At 31.3% G+C, this 19525-nt stretch overlaps 1 long non-coding RNA gene across 1 annotated transcript; it reads left to right on the top strand.

Annotated features, from left to right (window-relative positions):
- Positions 1-6994: 6994 nt before the first annotated feature.
- LOC149490594 (uncharacterized) lies at positions 6995-8708 on the top strand. Its single transcript, XR_016317681.1, has 2 exons — positions 6995-7079; positions 8584-8708. It is a non-coding gene; the product is annotated as an uncharacterized LOC149490594 (long non-coding RNA).
- Positions 8709-19525: the final 10817 nt, after the last annotated feature.

The raw sequence follows: 19525 nt of genomic DNA, 5'->3' as shown, positions 1-19525 counted from the left end.
TATCAATCCTATTAAGTAACGATCGTCGTTGTATGGATTATTTAAAATAGTCTTAAGATGCGATCTTTTTATTATGTGGATATTTAAATAATACGGTCTCATAAATATGTAAACTTTGGCAGAGAACATAAAACTTGACTGAGCCTTACACGACGTTTAAGCAGTTTGAAAAATTCAGCAACTTCTTGGCTAGGCCACTGCGAGGATAAACGAAAGAAGATAAAAGAAAAGTGTTTATCGATGAAAATTTTATTTGAATAATACGTTTGATTAATGGAAGGCGTATAATTTAAGTGTATCAGCGTACATCACTACGAAAGCTTTGAATTAAGAGTAGACTTACAAGTTACAACATCAGAGCTTTTAGGCGCATACTTATCGTGCCAGCCGCAAATGCAAATTTACGCTTTGCGTTTGCAAAAAATTAAAAGCGACGTTTTCAATGCAATTGCAAACGTTCTTTCTCACAGTCGGCGTGGATAATGGCCACTCCAATTTGAAATTCTACTGATTTTACTAGTTCATTTATAAACATTGCTATTTATTATATATTTTGAATGGTTCGACATAGATTCGATAGGTAGTATTTAAATTTTGTGTTTGTTTTTTAGATATTTTTATACCTACGTTTTTGCATTGACTTTGCAATAGCGTTTAATCATAATGAAATTAATCTTTCATTCTGTAGATTGTCGAAATAATATCTGAGGAATTAATTGTTAAAAGCTAAAAATGTCAAATCATTATTCCTTTGGGAATAAAAATTAAGTTACCCTCGTGTAATATTTTACACCAATCACAATCAAACCACGTAATTCGGCTTTGCGTAATGGCAGTCACTTGAAAACCATTTGCTTCCACGTGGTGCTCTGAGTACGGCAGCCATAATGGTTACTAATAATAAAAGTAAATGAGCGAAAGACTTCTGACAAATTGCATTATCTGTGGAAATGGCTCTTCGAAAGCCTCCGTCTTGCAACCATCTTTTACCAACTCTTATTTATTTTCTTCGTTCATAAATTAAATTCAACGAGTAGATGTCTAGACGACCTAAATAATTTATTCTTCTTTAAACTTTTATCAAAATTCGGCAACTTTTTTAGGTCACCTTAATTTGTACAATTTAGTGCAAATGTCTATCTGCCGCGACACCGCCTTTGAAACGCATTTATATATGTAGTTACAGAAAATAAACATTAATTTAGTTGCAATAAAACTGAAATAGCGTACGTATTCACATCGTACTCGGCAATTCGTTTTCAACCGCAAATAAAGTCGACGATTTTATTAAAGCAACGTTGAAATAAGCGTAGATAGTCACATTTTAACTTTACAACTATACAATATGTCAACTATACCTAATTGTGCAACGTAGTAACAAAGATAAAGTAAAATTAAGATTTGTTTAAAGATGGAATGGAATAGAATAAAATTAAATATAAGGTAACCTATGTATCGTAAGATATCAGTTATTTAAGACGTTAAATATATGGTTTTAGTTACCAATAGTTGGTAAATAATTGTATAATTTCTAAAACAAATAAAATTACCTACCTAGCTGTAGTATTTTATATAGGATATAGTATAATTATTATAAACTTTTAACATATTTAAAAATATGTAATTAAATTTCAATATTATACGAGTATAGGTACACATAATATCTACTATCATTTAGAATACTTGTATTATGCAGATACAGAAACATAAAAAATTAGGGGCTTGCTGGATTCAGGCCATGCCATATATAACGGGGACTAAGGTTACGATCTACATGTACCACTTAACCACAGAATTGCTGGATAGAGGTGTCATAGACGGTAACCGTAAATTAGTAAAACTATGTTACGGTTAGAACAATACAACTAAGTTCACCTGGTGCCTCGCTTATGCAAACATATGAGAAACTAAAATATTATTTTAATTTAAGAGATAAATGGTGTACTTTCTATTCTTTTCTACCTAATATGTTTCTACTTTTAACTGACGATTACAAAACTACAGAGGACCTCATTCGAATAAAATGACTATTGTCTTTAATATTTTAAGAATGCTTTGATAATTTAATTTAATTCTTAATCTATGGAAAACTGTCGAAGTGGGTGCGCGATCACGTCTTACCATCAGGTGACGCACTCAGCTTTCGCAAAAAGGAAGAATACTAATATCAGAATATAAATTTCCTAATATTGTAATTTAGGGTTCCAATTTGAACAATTACTCAATGGTAAACCGTTGAGACAAGATTTTTTTTAATCAAGCATCGTACCATCATACGAAGTTAGAACTAGTTAGAGATAAAGCTAGTTTATAATAAAGAAGGCAGCCAAAGAAATTGGCGGACTTATGTTTCCAACAAATTACATTTTTGCTGCTCCCTCTAGAAATATTACTATAGTCTTCAGACAACTATAGATAGACGTAATTAGCGCCTAGATTTATCTTTTTAATTACATTGTCAGCGATCCCAGTGCCTAAAGAAACTTTGTAGTAATGGAGCTTTTTAAATTTAATTGCACAATCTTTTAGCAATGTGATAAAATTTAAGCTGATTAAAGTTTCAAATATATTCTGCCTTAAAAATTTAATTCATTCCTAAAATATGTGAAAAAATGAAACGTTTACTGATATAATGAGAAAATAGAATCATGGGTAAGTTATATTTCACCAAGATTGAAAGTATCCCATATCACTTTAACCTTCATACCATAAATACATTGCGACGTAAACGAAAGACAAACGAACAAACACACATCGATGATAATAGCACAGACTAATAATAATATACTACGTATACAAATAATAGTAAGAAAATAAGGTTAAGGATTTACGGCCCGACACGCTATGAACACATTATTGCTGTTATAATATGACATAACAACCCATAAAAGTAACAAAACACAACACATTAAAATAAATAGTATGTGTTTTTTTTATATCTGTCAACACAGTAGGTCCTCTAGGACGTATTTCAGAACGTCCACATATCATCTCGATGAATCATATTAGTTATGCATTAGAACGCAGAATTTCTGAATTTTCATCTCGAAATTACTTTAACGTAGATAAGTCTGGAAACAATCTCTCGTAGCAAACCGCTTTCGGAATCGGTGGTGAATTATTATTTTTCTGTATTTTGACGATTCAAAAGCGCTCATATACGAAGTGTAGTTGAATAAATAAATGTTTTAGTTTGAAAAAAAGTTAAGTTGAAAAACTGATAAAACAATTACTGTCATAAATAAATAAATTATTTCTTAAAAGTTAAGGCACAGTTGACAGATATATACTGTATATTGTGGTTAAGGTTTTATCTTCCTACTATTGAGAACACTTATATACTTAACCATTATGCGGGTTCGACGTACATAATTTGAATTTTGGTGCGAATATTGTGCCATATATTGAAAAGATGAATTTAAACGACGGCTTCACGAGACGAGATTAAATTCTTTAGCTTCTCTCTCTATAGGTTTCGCTTGCAGGTTATTTCATAATTTTAAATAATCACCATCAATAAATAATCTTCTTAATTTTAGATCTTGCATAAGTAGATCTTCATCTTCTTAACATTCCAAAATTATTATAATGAACTGCATTTTACTCATTTTTCAATTTGAAGCCATTTAATTTCATTCTTTAAAGCACGTTATACTAAATTATGTTTATTTCAGCCTGTTTTTACAGATAATATTATTCTTGAAATTTAATTCATAACTTTAACACTTGCACCGAAGTCCGTGTCTAATTCTGTCTTTATACAATACACTCAAGTTCTCTGAAGTTACTGGTTAGTTGAGCGTAATAATTCGGCTTGGGAATTTCAACAGGCGTGCTTATATAAGATCATAGTTAAACCGAAACCTCCAGACTTTCCCTCAGTCCCCAAACATTTTTACAAAATAATAATACATACATAAACAATATTTTCACGTTCAAAAAGGTCGAAGTATAGATTCCTTGTGGACATATATAGGTTGGAGGCGATTGAGGTATCTTTGCAAATTCTCTAGCGAATCAAGAGGGACGGTCCTCCCAGAGTACACACGTCGTACGAAGCTTCGATTGCACTCCGAAGTTGAATAGGGAATCTAGTTTGCAAATATACAATTGACTCAACTCATTCACAGTGTTACGTCGGTTCTACACGAATTGATTATTTAACTTTAGTTACCTGCGCGCTTATTTGCTGGCTCTTAATAATATTGAGACTGAGAAATTTCATTTAGTACTTTTATATTATTGATTTAATTATTTTATGAATGTTTTCCGTTTAATATGTTTAGATTAGTGTTTGTAACTTTTAAAAATACCGAAATGAAGCTTCAATATAACACGAGCTTAACGAAATTGGTTTTAAAATGTACCGGCTTAACTAAATATTAATAGTTTAAATGGAAATGGAATAAAACTGTTCAATTTCATTTAAATTTTGAATGAGTATTAATGTATAATAATATAAGCTACGTTATTTAATTACTAGTATAGGATTATATTATCTGTGTTTTAATTAAGAGAAATAAATTAAAAGTCATTCGCCCGCTAGAGAGATTTGTTGCCTCTACGCGCCATCGAGCACGTTGCCCGCACATCTATCTGATTGTTTCCGATTCCATCCATCCCCTAAAGTCAGCATAAATTAGAGGATGTAGCACAAGCACAGTTACATGTAAAATATCTAATTGTCAAATAAAAGTTTACTTCACAGCGCAGTATGAGTTTACACTAGCTATACGAGTGGCAAAATTATATTTCCCTGGCTTGGAGTTGTGCAGGTAAATTACGATATAGTTTAAACAAAATTAACTTTTAGTGTGGTTAGCTTTGTTGGTGTTTTCTCTTCATTTTATTTGCTGCCAACCATAAAATTTCAGTTTAATATGAAATGTGGAATAATGAGAAATTATTTCATACTGATTTTAAAGAAACATTTCGTTAAAACTACTCAAAAATATAATGCTCTGTGATATTGCCCATTATGCAGGTACAAGACGAGCATAATTAATTGAATTAGATCTTACTGCATTATAATTTAAACTGTCAATCATGATTACCACACATTCAATGCAATTTTATTGTAAACTGCTTATAATACTAAAATATAAAAGCTCTATTGTACAATTTTTTACTTGTATAAAATATAACTCATTAATATTCATGGTGAAATGCCACAAATTCATTTTTTCGACGTTGATATATGGGAGAACCGAGCACGCATGCACAATGCTCACACGTATATAATGCTGAATATTTTGTATACGCTGTAGTTACATAGTAAAGAAAAAATTTTAGCCCTCATATAACAGGAGGAGCGCTTTTGGATGTGCATTTCATTGTTATTCATGTTATTGTAAAATATTAATGCGCATGGCTTTGTGGAGTTATTGTTAATTGTTTGCGGTTGTTGGCCTAATCAACATTTACATTACATTGTATGATTAGAGTGGATATAAATATTGTATTTGTTTACAGAAATACGATAAGCAATAAGATTATAGAAATTTATGAACTTGGAAAGCCTAGTAGTTTACACACTGAAGGTTAAATCACACCCCGGACACTCCATACAAAATGATCGTTTTGACAGTCACACTGTAGAGACTGCAAATGTGTGTGTTAACGCTTTATGGTTGGCACATTTGTGACTAGCGTAAAAAAAAATTCGCGTTTTTCTGATGAAATACATCTGTAAACAGCACAATATCTAACCATTTTCTACAAAAAACGATAATCACAAATCCAAAATAATAAAATTACTTTAAGTCAATTTGATTAATGTTGTCAATCTTCGTTGCGTATCGTCCTTGGAGAAAAATATGGCCCATTTTATGTCTGATCGCGCGGGGGTGAGGTAAGTTTAATTTTGGCGGGAGGCGGAGAGTGTCCGTTCTGTAGCGTTTAGCTACTATTATGTATTCTGTGGTTAAATATTAAAGTGTAAAATTTGAATATTTTTGTGTCAAGTCCCGTCACAGAAGTCGCTTTGGTCCCGTGTCACCTAGTGGGGTAAGGCAGATGCAATATGCATACATCTGTTTCGTTGATCGATTTTCTTTAGGGACAAGTAGGTGAGCCTTTTGTGTCCTGCCAGACCGAGAAATTTTTTTCTTCGTCTCCACCGGGAATAGAACTTAGGACAATCGGTTCTACGCTACGGGTGGCTACAGTAAGGAGGCGATGAATAATTTAATAAAGCGTAAATTTAGATACGCTTGAAGTAAGGCAATACGTATTATATCATTTAAAGATTTGTGTTTACCAAATCGATCGTAAGTAGAAGGAAAAAAATAATAAACAGTCCCTAGCAACGGTACCTTGCCGCTTGAAGAGGTATAGAAATATAAATATCCCTATTTCTGAAATAATAACACTTGTATTCTTTGCCGACGTATCTTTGTCTATCAAGACACAAAATAATGAATACACGTACAAACGAGAAAACATGAAAGAGAAATAGAAAGCCTCAAAAATGTCACAAGCCAATCTTATCCATAAGGTGACGGATATTAAAAATAGCTATTGTTTCGTTTTACATTAACTATCAATATTATTCAATGGCCTAGTTCTAGGATTGAGAGTTTTGTATATGAAAATTAACAAATAATTATTATTAATCAGAAACGTTATCCAAAAACTTTGGGATTACTGTGTTTTATGTTTATGAGATGATTATTTATGAGATGGTCTGATAATAACCATTAATTGCATTTTTAATGTAAACATTCTGATGTTGGCACATTCCATTCTACAATTATTATTGAGGGTATTATTCCATTAATACGTTCTATTCCAATTTTGTATCCATAGAGGTTACAATGTTTTTGATAACTAACAATATATTATTTGTGTTTATTCACCCATAAAAAGGTCGATTCGTAATATTACAAAAATGTAAGTGGAAAACATCGCATATGCCGGTTCAGAATAAAATTCCCGTTAATCTCGTTAGCGTGGGCGAAGTTTTGCTGGCTGGAGTTGAACTAATGTAAATTACCTTAAGGGTGCTATAACAGTTTTTTAACAAAAACCGCTATTTTACGGTACAATTTTAACTCAAAGCACTTACACGTGAGAACAAAGTAATATCTTAATTTAAAGATAATATATTCAGCTCTACGTTCATCTTATAAAAATTGTACGACGTCGTACAAAATTGTCACTGAAATACGATTTTCCCAGCACAATGATCGCATAAAATGCAAAAACATGGGGTCTAAACCGGTACACTTTTAAGAAAATTAAAAGCCTAATCTATCTTCTTACCTATAAATTATTGAGGGATATATAGTCCTTTATAGATTGTGATAATTTTTTTGTATCTAAATCAAAATTTTATTTCAATTATAAGCTAAATTAAAAATACTTGTCGATTTCTTCATACATTTTGCTCTCGCGGGTCGTCAGACCGCGCTCAGAAGCGCTCTTGGAAGGACGGGTGTATCGCTCCTCGTCCCAAAAATAAAAACGAATTAGAAAAAGATTATTGTGCGTATACTGTCGTTTTCGTGATTTAAAATATTTGATACTTTATAAGAGTAAACTGTATAAATTTCATATTCCAGTTATTTGTAATTTAAAATTATGTTTTAAAAATTATGTTGACTGAGATCCTCTTTTTTTATGGGTTGTTGAACGGATTGGTGGGGTAAAGCAATTTGACAAAACTTAAATCCAAAATGGCGCCGACGAAAATTTGCCATCTTTTCGTCATGGGTGTCATTTTCATGGTTTTTGGGGTAGCTATTAACCAATATGAGGTCAAAAATAAAATCCAAGATGGCGCCGACGAAAATTTTACATCTTTTCATCATGGGTGTCATTTTCATGGTTTTTGGGGTAGCTATTAACTAATATGAGGTCAAAACTAAAATCCAAGATGGCGCCGACGAAAATTTTACATCTTTTCGTCATGGGTGTCATTTTCATGGTTTTTGGGGTAGCTATTAACTAATATGAGGTCAAAACTAAAATCCAAGATGGCGCCGACGAAAATTTTACATCTTTTCGTCATGGGTGTCATTTTCATGGTTTTCGGGGTAGCTATTAACCAATATGAGGTCAAAAATAAAATCCAAGATGGCGCCGACGAAAATCTGTTATTTTATTTTAGTTTACTTCTTTATTATTAAGAAAATTACACCTATGACAAAAAGATGTCAAATTTTCGTTCTTGGATTTTAGTTTTGACCTCATATTGGTTAATAGCTACCCCAAAAACTACCCACACTTGCAAATGTGTTTGCTACGTAGGAAAAGTTCAGATTTAAGAGTATCCTAGGTAATGTGTTATGTGACGAATACCTATAATTTATTTCATTCCGACTATTTTTCGGAATAACATACATTTACTAAGAATTGTATACAATGCCGGATTTAATACAGTGCCGGTAACATCATATGATATGTATGATAATAATTCTTCATTTCTTAAAAAGCTTTGATATTGTATACAATTCATAGATTATTATTCAATGAAATAATGATGTAAAATAGTCACACTTTTTTAAGTTGTTTGAATATACTAACATAGGTACTTATTAGGATCGTACCTACTAATAAAAGTAACAAAATGAATTTTTAAAGTTCCTAGTAATCTTCTGGAATCAATTTCAATAAAAATACATAATATCAAAAATTAAAAATAATATCAAGTATGAAGATGGTCTATAAAATGGAATGCGCTATGTTTACGTGAGCGTGATATTGCCGCGAACAAAGTTACGTCGTTAGATACCTAAATTTGAGTAACGCAGATTTGTGACAGCGTCCCGTCGGAATACATAGCTACTGCAAATTGGCTCCCATGAATCTGCACTTCCTTTGAATGATTTGTACTGACTTACTGCGAGTAATTCGCATCTTGTCGTCTATTCTTGTCGGTATTTTGATCAAATTTTACACTAGTGCTTTTAGGAAAAAGGAAATGCATTATAGCTGATAACAATTCGTTGAATAAGAATTAATATAATCACGGAGCAACATCTGAACAAAAGTTCATTACATAATAATTATGACAGTCCCGTCCCTACTTATATAAATCTAATTTATTCAAATAAAACAACCAAGAAATATAAATATACATTTTCAGGCATTTAAGTGAAAATTGTTATTAATTAATGGTTTGTTAAATTAATTGTAAATTGTATTCTCTATGCTATTATTTATAACTCATGACCAATAGATAATACTAAGTACTACAATTTACTCATAAAACGTTAACTCTAAAATAAATACAACTCCGAATCGATCCGTCTAAAAATAGTTTAATTAAAATAATTTATATTCAAAAAATCTTTGTAGGTACTGAAATTAAGTTGAAATAAATAATGAAGCTCGAACGAAAACCCTTGAGAAAAGCGAAAAATACTACTCTTTATTATTGTCTTTCCATCCTCTTTTAAAACAAACTTCCATTTAATTAACGACCTTACATTTATATCACATGTAGGGTTTAAATACCAACAGTTACGTTATCAGTTAAGTAAATGTTGCAACACTCATTATTTAAAGAAAGTGTAATTCTAGGCACTGCAGCAGGTGTTTTATGCGGCGTTAGGATGTTAATGAGTGGTTAAATAAGTAGTCGCTGCTTTTTCTGTATGCCATTAAACCGGGTTATCTGGTAAGCTTTTCATCGTAACGACGATCGGAGTGTTGCCTTAATTGGCTTGCTTTATTTATTTCATAAGATAAAAATGTATGGTTTACGTTTTGGCAATGTGGCTTTATTTTGTAGTGGTTGGTGCTCGAGTAATGTTAATAAACGCTAAAACAGCTCTAGTGCCAAAATATCGTAATTTGTGATAATGAGTTTAATCTTTTCCTCGCTACGCTATGCATATGCATGATATTGTTAGATAGTTTACGCGCTCTACTTGTTCTATTCCGAGTGCAGACTGTAAATGAGTGCGTTTAATTTACATACGATATTGAACTCAGATTACAGAGAAAAGATTTTTCCAATACTAACGCGCTAATTACTACTCGTAATCAACTATACGTAGATACACTATCCTATTTTCAATTAGTCGATTCAAAATCAAAAATTCATTTTGAAGTTCAATGTGACGTTATGACTAGACAAATGATTATTTAAATAGCATCTTAATATTTGCAGACTTCAAAAAGCATTCTTAAATGTATGGAGAACAGAGTTAAATATTGATATAAACGTTTTAATAATGTAAATGACGATTCATAATAATTGTTGTAAAATAAACTTGCCCTTCGTGATATCGGCAGCGAAGCGGAAGGTTAATTAGATTTTTCCGCTTCGCGAGTGTAAAATATTATTCGAGTAACTTTATATTGAACGAAACCAAAACATAAAGTGGCTGTCAATTTACTTAAAAAGAATTAACGACGGGATTGTGATACACAATAAAAGTTTCGCGTTGTTAATAAAGGATAACTTTGTAAAATAAAATATATTTCATTCGCATAATAAAGAATCCAGCTCAGCAATACATTATATTAAGATTAAGCTTTTATTCCTTTTTTTATAGTTATTAAAGTGTGATCTCTTGTTATTTTATCTCACATTTCATAGGAGCAAGACTACAAACACGATAATGCAGTAATTCGCATTATGGAGATTCTAAGCAGCTTAATCAATTCAATTATAATTGTAAGCTCGTTGTATCCATAAAGTGACAACTATATAGGATCGTACACCACACACAGCCACTCAATACATTTGATTACCGCTTGTTGTAGATACTACGTACATAAAGATATCTCGTATTCAACCACTTTAGTAATTAATTGCCGATAATAAGAGTGATTTCGTGTTAATTGATTTAACTACTTAGATACTTATTAATTAAGTCATATTCACAATGAAGTTACGGGCTACATAGAAAAAGACGTAAATATAGAGTGCTACATTTTTTTGCCATAATCTTATAAAAAATGAAATTTTCTATTCTATGCTGGCAACACATCTATAACTTTGTGATGTGGATGTGGAGGACGTATTTGCTGAACTCAGCAACAGATTTCATGACCAATTCCTTCTGGGCAGAAAACTTGAACAAAGGTACAACATATTTGTTATCTCTGATCCGATTTTCTCTGATCATGGAAAGACAACAAAGGCTAGTAAAGTTGAAGTGTTACAACAACAGTTTATTTTCAATTAAATAGGTATTAAATTGCGTAGGATTGAATGGAAGAGGTATTGTAGAGTACAGTCCTACTTGAACAAACAGACTTTAAAAATAAAACATAATTAGATTAACATTTTACTCTGTTATTTCTTTATTTTGGCTAATCTCCCAAATGTATGTTTCAATTGTGATGGAACTTTTACAGTACACATTCAACACATTAATTATACACAATATCCATTTAAAAAATAAATCCAGAGCATTACTATACTACAGGGCAATAACCCCGCTCATAATTTGGCAAATTAAAGCAAATAATTAATAAAAGTATGTTATGAAATCATAAATATAACTTTAATTTAAAAAATAAACTTTACTCCAAGCGTCCTACCCGCTTTGCAAGCAAATATTTCACTGGAATATACGGGCAATGTAAATAACGAAAATAATTTTTCTCTGCATTTATTTTTCAACGTGACCCTTGGTATTGGTTTTGAGTTTATAAAGTAGATTTTCCTTGTTTATCCCATTTTATACACACATAAACGTTTAATATATTGTAATTGTACTAAGAGTTCATTAATCAAGCACGCAGAGGGTACCACATAAACTTTTCACGGTGTTGGGAAACCTCGCTAAGGTTAAACAAGTTTACATAAAATATAAATGTATTTTATCTTTAACTAGATCAAGTTGTATCTCAGTTGAACAATATTTTCTTGCAAGATCAGTACCAAGGGATATATTTAGGAATATTTTCCACTCTAGCGGAGAATCGGAGGAAATTTTAGGTCAAAAACATAAAGTTACATTGGAAAAGCAGAAACATTACAATTTCGTTCATTACATCTGTCTTTAAGTTATGACTATACAGACTGTAGATTATTAGAAGTGAAAAATAATATATTTCACTGAGACATACATAATAATACTCAAAATTACTATAATATCTTTTCATATAGATAAACCTCTGAAAACTCCACGAATATAAATAGGTAAATATACAAATTTGATTCGCCTGTAATAAAAATCGAGGCAACGTGTAGCTTTTCGACTTTATGTAGCGGACACTTATATGCGATGAATGTCCTGTCCATCAAGAGCTGCGTCAGTATTTGCTTTCATTTTTCCACCGTACAGCAAAATCGACAGGGAGTTTAAAAAATGTAGTTTAATAAACTCTTTTTCACGCAAACATGAGAGCTGGTTGAATATGTGACATTTTTAAAATCGCTGTTATGAAATTAAAAGCAGAATCCTGCATTAAATCGACTCTATAGCTTCTAATTAAAAAATGTTGAGGCACAACTTCCCTTTTAATATAATTCTGTTATGAGAATGATTTTTTCAAACATAACTTTTGCTAATTCTTTACTACTTTCCGCTTCCTTATTTATCATTTTATAGATATGTCATAGAGAATAACTTAATCTGAGTTCCAATTCGATCGCCAAATAAACTGACGCTGCCACAATATTTATTTTTAAACTCATCAATCACATGCTTACTAACCTTTCACGTTATTTTTAGAATAAACACGAAATTCATTCAAGGAATAAAATTTTAATTGTTAACTGAACCCGACCACGAAACTGCTTGAGCATATTGAATCGGTTCAAGATCAGAGCTACTTGTATCGGTTGATTTCACGCTAACCGCAATTGTTATAATGCTAAGTGTCGTCCTCGAAGTGAAAGGAAATGAAAATACTTTCAACGGCCGAAGCTCTCAAGTTATTTGATAAATCTGTAATGAATGTCGAGCGTTAGCGCAGGCATTTCATGTCTACATAAATTCATCGCGGTAGAACAGTTTTTATTGCTTTGTGTGAACGCGAATAAACGTTCGACCTCGCTCTCATACCTAAACTGTTCGTGTTTTATCTAATATCTTGTGGTACTTTCAAGCTTAGTTATTTCTAACCTATCTCTAATATTTCTCTATCCCTCCCATATATACACATAGCATTTGCTACCTATTGCTATATTATATTTTGTAAGAATATATAGCTTCTAAGCACCGCTAAGCGTACCTAAGTCTTGCTATATTATATTTTGTAAGAATATATAGCTTCTAAGCACCGCTAAGCGTAACTAAGTCTTGCTATATTATATTTTGTAAGAATATATAGCTTCTAAGCACCGCTAAGCGTACCTAAGTCTTGCTATATTATATTTTGTAAGAATATATAGCTTCTAAGCACCGCTAAGCGTACCTAAGTCTTGCTATATTATATTTTGTAAGAATATATAGCTTCTAAGCACCGACATTGTCATGGAAATTCTCGTCAAGTGGAATAAAAGGAATATGCAAAATGTAATATGGCACAATACGAAATACGACTAAATTTATTCCAAACTTAAACTTTTGAATTCGCTACATTTTTTGTTTATCTGTTAGTCCATTGCTTAGGTTCATATATAGAAATGAATATATAATTCTATAAAATAACAACCTGTTAATTAAACATAAAACAAAAGATTGCTGCGCTTATGATTTTTTTTGGTGGCTGTTTTTTTGTTGGTTTTACTCAATCTTGTGACTGTAATATTAAATTATAAAGCATGCAGTGAATATATCTGCTAATTTGCATCTGCATTTACGATGTTTATATCGTAAATGCATTTTATTCGGAGAGTCACTGTAAGACATTTTATGTCTTACAGTGACTCTCCGAACATGTGTTTATAAATAACTTATTCATTAAAATGATCAAGATTAGGACGCAAATAGAAGTCAGTACTTGCGAAGTAATGCTATTAAGAGTTAGGAATAGGAACCATTTCGTGTAAACCTAAAATCAATACCTACTAATTGGCAAGTTTCTCATCTTATCTTTTACGACATACCTAAAATCTTTCCCATAATATCCATAATTTATTCTCTATTATAGGGAAAGCATTCTTGAATGGCGGGAAAGCTCAATAACGATCCAATTTGCATAACATAATTTACGTGGTTGCGTCAAATTGCTGATAGATTTCACGGTCCTTACCCTGCCGTAATGGATGGGACGTTGATTTTCAGTAGTAACCCGATAAGGGCATTATATGCCATTGCCTGTTACCGTCTTAGCAATTTCATGATAAGGTTATAATTTTTACAAAATTCCATTGATGTTCTGCACGAACACCACTGCTGTTACAAAACGAAAATCTCTTATGTTATTAAGCGATTAGGTTTGGTATTCCGGATGAGATATGTGAACTTTCTAAATAATTTTAAGTAAGTATCGTATAGGGGATACGATACTTACTATTAATTAATTAACACTGCGCTGAAAACCGTCGGATGAAACCACATAGGTAATATAAAAGCATTTTTCTTCATAATGCTTATTCAATATGCATAGTTGATTTTTTGGTGTTTAAAACCTGTTTCAGTATATATGAAAAAACAAGGTTTATTTAGCAATAACTTCAGCTTGTATTCCAATAACGATAAAAAACAATACTATAAAATTACAAGTCTTATCTTACGCAAACGAAAAAATGATTGTTTATGTTCTTTAAACTTACCTAGATATAAATTGTGGAATAATTCAACAAAACTGTGAATTTGTATAATATGTGTGGGTAAGCATTCTTAGATATAAATTAAACGCTTTATGGGATTTTTTTCACGGGTCATAACAGTAAAGTACATTTTATGATTCACATTGTGTAAGACTTTTACAAAATGTTACTGGAAAAGATTATTTAGAAATAGTCTATTATTGTTACATGGACAAATGCAGAGAATGTGAGTGCTGTTAGACGTCTGATCTCGAGAAGAATTAAATTCCTCCGGGGCGTAGCGCGGACCGATTATTATGAGCATTCACATTTGCGCCCTGTATATTTCATTATGCGAACAACTCGTAGTTTGATTGCAGATTTATATACAATAAGGTTCAATCATCATTGCAATATCGAATACATTCATAAGTTTGGGAAATGGGATAAGAAATGTGACGTTTAAAATGTAATAATTTTTATTCAAATAACGTTAACAGTTCATACACGATGTTTAATTACTTTTGAGAATCTGTTATGGTCATGGACTATTTTTTATCAAGACAAAAGAGAAAAAACTTAAACAAGAACAAAATTAATCGTATCTGTAAGAAATATGGTATAGAGATAAATTAGAGACTGTATAAGAACATATTATTATGCTGGCATTTACAGGGTTCCCACTAGTGGTATCTACTCTATTTAAATATATATAAAGCAAAGTACCTATGTCTGGTTAAAGAAAATAACTTCATTTAAAATAAATAGAACTAAAAAATAAAAGCTTTTAAAAGCGACCATGGCATAATTTTCAACCTTTCAGGAATTTTCCGATATTTTTGCGCCACTAATGCGATGGATGCAAAATTAAATAGGCACAATAAACAGAATTTATTAAGAATGAAATAAAACAAGTGTAAAAGTACTATGAACATTTTTAATATAAATTATTAACGAAATAATTGTTAAAAGAATCATTTTGTCATCTTAAAATTTTCTTAAATGTGAAATATTACACCGTAAAAACAGCGACCACGATTTTAGAGATATATTCTTATACAAATATTAATAAACAGCTACCTATTTAATGCACTTGAACATTTTATATTAGATTTTGGAATCCATATAGTATAAATAATTGTAACGGGATGCGAACTGGAAGACGTCCCTTGGAAATTCTTACACTCAATTAAGATAGATAGATAAAGAACGTATACCTAACTCCTTGTCTAGGGACATTCCGTAATAACACAGTGTTGTATGGGGAGAATTTCCCCAGTGATTGTTTATTGTGTTTAAGCATTTTCGAATCAAACCCAAATTATTTTATTTGTCGCAATAAAATGTACATTGAATCTCTTAATTGCGAAAAAAATTAAAGATGCTAGTATTTATTTAAATTATGGACAAAATTCCGGTTAAGGAATCTTTTATCATCCACAATCTTTTGAAACACATGTGAACCAAGAAACTTTAAAGCCGTTCGTTGAAAAGTGTTGAATAAAATTAATGGCTTACAGTGGATTACTTCATCTAACTTAAACCAACCGAAAGCAGGCTTATTCGTATTTATACTGACGCTGTTTCTGTGCTATACGTTTCGTTTAATCTATTTATCTAAGCTCTGAAAAAACATCACCGTCGTAAACATGAATTCAAACAATAGAATGAAAAATTCCACGTGAGCGCGTTGTGAGTTGGAAATTTAGAGGAGCAAACAAAGGGTCACGTATGGTTCTAAATATCTGTTACACGGACTGCCTTCATGAAGTCCCGACTATCCATCCCAGATCACCCCGCCGTAAATTATTGCGATGCTACGAAATGCGATATCTACGTGCTTCGCGAATATCCAAATAGAATTAGCTACTACATTTCTGACTTATCATTCAACCGTTTTACAATATATCTAGTGACTACTACAGCAAAGTAAGAAAACTTTTTGCAGCAGCTTTCATTTATTCAGTAATAAAATATTTACACCAATAAAAATTTCAATTAAAAGGGATTTTTGTGACCACGCAAATCCAACTTTTGGGAATGATAACGTCATTTCTAATATTTACAATTGTTAGATTTTTCTTGTATGTATAGGTATATATGTTAAATTAACAAAGATTTAGTAGGTATCGCGTTAAACTCCTCTTTGAATTGCATATCAAAGTGCACAAACAATTTTGTATGCCTGCATAGTTTATAATATTATGTTTATGAACCAGATTATATTTAAAACTTATTATGTAATATATTTTTTATATTTATATTATGTACTTTAGATGTTTTGTTCATAAAAATGCGTTATAATTTCATACCTAATGGGCGCCAGGTGGTTCAACACAAAATGTAAATAACAATAATTATTATGCCTTTTCAACATTTGGTAACTCTGACGAAAAGGGGAACGGAAGAATCCTTGTTTTATGCTTAATTTGAACAACTCGGACCATTTCAGTAATTTTATTTAGGCCGCGAGGAATTTCCTTAAAATAATGCTAAAATATTCAAATAAGCAACTTTTCTTCTCGCTGTTTTTTTTTCTTTAGGTAGAGTTAAAAAGTATATAATGTCACTTAATAAAGCAAAAATTTAAATATAGCAAATGTCTTCATCTTATAATATGGTTCTGAGTCCTGGGGATATGAATTACTATGAAGGAATAGTTTCTTAGTAGGTACACTTATAACAATATCCCATTGATTAAAACTAAACAAAGCTTTATTGTAGAGTTCGACTTCTACGTTATGACACTTTCTCACTTCTACTAGTTCAGGATCCATCGCCCATTTTTACACTTGATTACTATCAACTCAAAAAATTTTATCCTTGTTACCTCTGTTAGCTACCACAATCGAGAGTTTCGTACAGGATATTATACCTATTTTGGCATCTCATCAAAATAAAGCTACTCACGGAAAATTAGCTTGATAGTAATCACTTGCAAAAATGGGCGAAGGATCCTGGACTATACATTTTATCTTTGATAAGTCAAAATATTTCAGTATTAACTTATCATAATTATATTATATTATTAGTGGTCCATTGAAAAGTTACATTTGGGGTCGCATTTTTTAGAGGACGCAATTTTATTTTTTTGATGTGTAGGGGGGGTCAGTGTGAAGCTATCACCAAGTTTGTGGGGTCGCCACCCTTGTCCCACGGCCGCCATCTTGAAAATAGCGGTTGAAATGGTTTTTACGATATATCACTTAAACTATTTATCTGATAATAAAACAATGTGAACATTATTCGTTGCAAATTAAATTCTCTACAACTTAGGTTCAGTAACTTTTTGTCGTAGAACTATAAACAAAAAAGTTATCAGCGAAAATGTTCAGAAATTAGAGATGTTTATATTTTTCAATAAAACTTTTTTTTTATAAGTTTACGAAGAAATTATATCAGACCATTTTTGTAGATTGTTTTTTGTAGAACAACTTTTATTTACAACATTTTTTCATTAAGTAAATAGCTAAGGTTTTACAGCCATCCGAAGTGAGTACTATTTTAAGTACTCTTTACTATACAGAATACGATATATTATGTGTGTACTAATAATAATTTGTCACCAGTAATTATTTTATTTTTGTTATAATAATATTTTTAATAATTAATTTTACAATATTATTAATAATTAATTATTGAATCTTTTCCCCACAACCCAGGACTACTACTGAAAAATAGTACTCACTTCTGAGCGCTGTAAAACCTTAGCTATTGACGTAATGAAAAAATGTTGTATATAAAAGTTGTTCCTCGAAAAACAATCTACAAAAATAGTCTTATATCATTTCTTCGTAAAATGATAAAAAAAGTTTTATTGAAAAATATAAATAGCTCTAATTTCTGAACATTTTCGCTTATAACTTTTTTATTTATAGTTCTACGACAAAAAGTTACTGAATCAAAGTTGTAGAGAATTTAATTTGCAACAAATAATGTTAAAATTGTTTTATTATCAGATAAATAGTTGAGATATATCGTTAAAACCATTTCAACCGCTATTTTCAAGATGGCGGCCATGGGACAAGGGTGGCGACCCCACAAACTTGGTTTTAGCTTCACACTGACCCCCCCTACACATCAAAAAAATAAAATTGCATCCTCTAAAAAACTCAAGGTCAGGCCTAAAAAATGTAACATTTCAATGGATCATAGCTATTGCTGTATATTCCTACTAACTCTCTTTATATTGTGGAATAGTCTCAAATCATTGTATTGACATAAAAAAGCCTATGTATTTAAAACATAAATATGCATTCTATTTCGTATTTAAACAAAACACGGCTAACAGTCTGTCACTGAAGAAAAGGGTCAGTTATTGACATCGAATACTGACTCAATGTAAGTTCATGAATATGCATTATAAATGAAATGATATAAGAATATTAATGCTTCTATTCTTTGAATATTATAAGATTGAAGCAAAAATTAGTCGGAATTTTGTAACTATTTGGTACAAAATAATACAAAAGTATTTGTCATCATTCGTGTAACAAGAAGCGACATAATGTTATACAATATTTTCATAACTTAAAAGAAAGCAAATAATAGAGAATGGGTGAATCATTAAAACAAAGTCAGGTGACACATTATTTAAATCAGCGCAAAAGCAATAAAGAAACAATTTCTTGGTGGAATAGGAAAATAAAATAAAATGATCAAGTTCTTGCGGGTGTGTGAGGCGGCTGGCGGCTGACGGTCGCTTCAGGTCGGAAACAAGGCACCGCCACCGGATGCACCTATAATTGGAGGCTTCCAATTCCGTATCGACCTTTCAACGTATTTGCGCTACAAATTGCTTTACCTCGTGCGATAAAACCGAATAAACGGAATGCAAAATTGCATAAAATTTTTATAATCTTATCTTGTTTTCCATTGCAAATATTTGTGAGTTAAAAGAGTTTGAGCTCTTTCTTCAAGAGC

Source organism: Colias philodice, chromosome 2 (assembly GCF_061535455.1).
Source record: "Colias philodice isolate Cphi_HAF_F1 chromosome 2, ilColPhil1 Martin Lab GWU primary, whole genome shotgun sequence".
Classification (NCBI taxonomy): domain Eukaryota; kingdom Metazoa; phylum Arthropoda; class Insecta; order Lepidoptera; family Pieridae; genus Colias; species Colias philodice.
The sequence above is the reverse complement of the archived record's forward strand: the minus strand, read 5'-3'. Positions and strand labels throughout refer to the sequence as shown.